Genomic DNA, 3810 nt, shown 5'->3' with positions numbered 1-3810 from the left:
CTGCTTGCCTGCCTGCCTTCCTGATTGCCCCTAACCGCTTCTGCCTGCCAGCCTGATCACCCCCTAACCACTCTGCTGCCAGCCTGTTTGCCCCCAATTTCCCTCCTCTGCCGGCCTGGTTGCCCCTAACTGCCCTCTCCTGCAGGGTTGATCACCTCCAACTGCTCTCCCTTGCAGGCCTGGTCCTTCTCAACTGCCCTCCCTTGCAGGCCGGGTGCCTCCCAACTGCCCTCTCCTGCTGGCCATCTTGTGGTGGCCATCTTGTGTCCACATGGGGGCAGGATCTTTGACCACATGGGGGCAGCTATATTGTGTGTTGCAGTGATGATCAATCTGCATATTACTCTTTTATTAGATAGGATAGAGGCCTGGTACAGGGGTGGGGGCCAGCTGGTTTGCCCTGAAGGGCATCTGGGATCAGGTGGGGGTTCCCTTGGGATGTGGGGCGGCCTGAGCAAGGGGCCTGTGGTGGTTTGCAGGCCGGCCACGCCCCCTGGCAATGCAAGTGGAGGCCCTGGTATCTGGAATTTATTTTCCTTCTACAATTGAAACTTTGTAGCCTGGAGCAGAGCCAAGCCTAGGGCTCCCTCCGAGGCTGGCAGCCATTTGTGTTGGGGTTATAATTGAAACTTTGTTGCCTTAAGCGGGTGGGCCCGGCCAGGGTGTGCGGAAAGCTTTGCTTCCCCTGTTGCCGGCAGCAACCCTGGCCTGCTCTCTCAAGCTCCATTCTGCTGCCATTTGTTTGAATTTGTTTACCTTCTATAATTGAAACTTTGTAGCTTGAGTGGAGGCTTAGGCCTGCAACGGCCAGCAGAAAGCTTGGCTTCCTCTGTTACCTAGGAAACCTTGCTCTCTGTGGCTGTAGCCATCTTGGTTTGGGTTAATTTGCATGCTCGCTCTGATTGGATGGTGGGCGTGGCTTGTGGGTGTGTCAGAGGTATGGTCAATTTGCATATTTGTCTATTAGATAGGATGGCATGGGGGGAGACTGATAATGGACTCTTATTCCAGAGCAAATCAAAGCATGAAGGCTGTTTCTTGCAAAGTTTTGTTTGCTTTTATTGCTGTCGGTTTTGCCTTCTCTTTTGTTGATAATAGTTCCTGGGAGTCCCTGTACGACTGCTTTGATATAGAGTAAGCAAAGCCAATATCTAAAAAAAACCTCTCCTCTCCTTTAAAATTCAAAATGAACCATTTGTCATCATTATAGAGGGAAGAGAAGTTTCTCAGGTGACTGCAACCTCAATTTGTGAAGTTATAGCCAGTCTAGTTTTACAAGTCTAACCATTCAATGAATTGGTTACTCCTGTGTCTCCTAAGGGACATTAGGCCTGGTTTTTTCTTCTGTCCTCTTTAATATGGAAATTTAGATCTACTCTGTATAAAACTGGATTCCTTTTTAGAAAAATAAGCAGAAAGTCTTCAAAACCCATGGAGCCCAGGTGGAGAGATTCTGTTCATTATCTGTCCTGCAGCCTCAGCTACAGCTTCCAAACGGATGGGGAGCCTAGAGCAAGGCAGCCCAGTATCTGGACTCTGGTAGGAGACCACGGAGGGAGGGAGGGAGGAAGGACTGACGGCATCATAAAAGGCAGAGGAGCCAGTCTGAGGACAGGTCGCCACAGGCTTGCTCTCATGGACCGCGCTAGGGATGTTCTTTACGTTTTTGTGGTGCACAATGGCTGTTTTCATTGTGTGATATTCTCTTTGTGCTCCTCAATTCCCATCAACTGTGGCTCTTCAGAAGCTAGATGTTGAGAAATTTCAAGTGAGATTACTGAAGCAACCTATGAGATGCATGGACTTTTTGTAAACTGTTGAAAACTGAGGTTGGGATGGGTTGCTATAGGCATGAGTTTTGTACAGAGTGAGGCAAACGGAGGTTTGCAGTTGGAAGCACACACAACAGTTTATTCTTGTACTGTTGTTTATTAACTGGAGGCCCGATGCATGAAATTCATGCATGGGTAGGGTCCCTAGGCCTGGCCAGGGACCAGGGCCAATCTGTGGGGCGACCAGCAGGGTGATCATGGGGCCCCCGCTGGCACCCGCCTTGGCCAGCCTGGGGCCTGCAGGCTGGGGGCAGTTCTTGCGTTGAGCATCTGCCACCGAATGGTCAGTGCGCATCATAGCAATCGGTCGTTCTGCTGTTTGGTCTATTTGCATATTATGCTTTTCTTATATAGGATTAGAGGCCTGGTGCATGAAATTCATGCATGGGGGTCCCTCAGCCCAACCTGCACCCTCTACAACCCAGGAGCTCTCAGGGGATGTCCTACAGATGGCTTAGGCCCACTCCCCGTGGTTCTCTGCTCTCTGAGGGGCCTGGGGGTTTCGCTGCAGCCATGGAGATGAAGCCCCCATGCCCTGCTGTCCACTCTCTGCCTGCCGCCGCCATGCGCCATGCGAAGGAAGCCCCACTGCCCTACAGTGTGCTCTGTCTGCCAGGCCTGGGGGCTTCGCCGACGCCAACACACTAAGGAAGCCCCCAAGCCCTGCTGTCCGGGATCTGTCTGCTGTGTCTGGGGGTGGATCCAGCCTCGCTGCTTGGTCCCCGCGAACCCTGGCGGGGCTGACAGGCCCAGACACTGCAGCAGCGGTGGAGGGGGGAGGCTGGATCCGCCCCCTCCAGAGGTGAATCCAGCCTCGCTGCTCTGGCGGACAGGCCTGGACACTCCAGCAGTAGGGCTGAGGGGACTGGGCGCTGCCATCTTGTGGCTATGGGAGCCGCCATTTTGTCGTGGAGTGACAGTTAATTTGCATATTACTCTTTTATTAGCTAGGATTATGGTATTATTTTCCATGCAAACAACTGTAAACCTACTTTTGCCCCACTTTGTATGTCTAACCCAAAGAATAATGCCATTCTTTGAGTCTGTCTTGGAACAATCATTTAAAGCTGTGGTCAGCAAACTGCGGCTCACGAGCCACATGCGGCTCTTTGGCCCCTTGAGTGTGGCTCTTTCACAAAATACCACGGCCTGGGCGAGTCTATTCTGAAGAAGTGGCGTTAGAAGAAGTTTAAGTTTAAAAAATTTGGCTCTCAAAAGAAATTTCAATCGTACTGTTGATATTTGGCTCTCTTAACTAATGAGTTTGCCGACCACTGATTTAAAGTAAAGAGAGAGAAAAAAAAATCAACAAAAAAGGGGAAATGAAGTGATTTTGTTAAGTGGGGGTATTTGGAGAAATGCATTCTTTCTATTTATTGACCACCTCCCTCTCCTTTAAAAAAGTTAAAGAGATTACGGCCATAAAAACTGCCTTAGTTGAAACATTATCAAAAGACATTTAAAGGATACCTCCTTTCTAATACTATCTTATTGGTAAAGTACTTTTATTTTGCCGAAACAACTTCTTATCTCCTTCCCACAGGTTTTAATTATAAAAGCTACCTTAACATTTTACACATGTACATACAATTTTCCCCATCACCTCGCCAAGAAATTTTCCACAAACATTGCCTACTTTTAACATGATATACCTATGGCCATTATTTTCCCCCTCTTTCTTTTTACTTTGTTCTCAAATGTATTTCATATTCTGGTTCCTTCTTATGATTCATACACATTGGTAAGCTTCCACACATTTCCATTGTTTTTAAGATCCACTGTGCTACCCGCCTCCTCCCGCTTGAAAATGCCCATGAATGAGTGGCCAAAGAACACATCTTGGTACAGGACAGCCCGGAGGCTTTGAAGCCGTGCAGACCTGTCCTGGGATGCTGGCTCCAATGCCTCCCTTGGACCAGTGACCTAACACCTGTTTCTATCAGCATCTTGTCACGTGGAGACAGTAATGGTACCTGCC

The sequence above is a fragment of the Cnephaeus nilssonii genome (genome assembly GCF_951640355.1).
Source record: "Cnephaeus nilssonii genome assembly, chromosome: 14".
In the NCBI taxonomy this organism is placed as follows: Eukaryota; Metazoa; Chordata; class Mammalia; order Chiroptera; family Vespertilionidae; genus Cnephaeus; species Cnephaeus nilssonii.
This window is presented reverse-complemented; position numbering follows the sequence as displayed.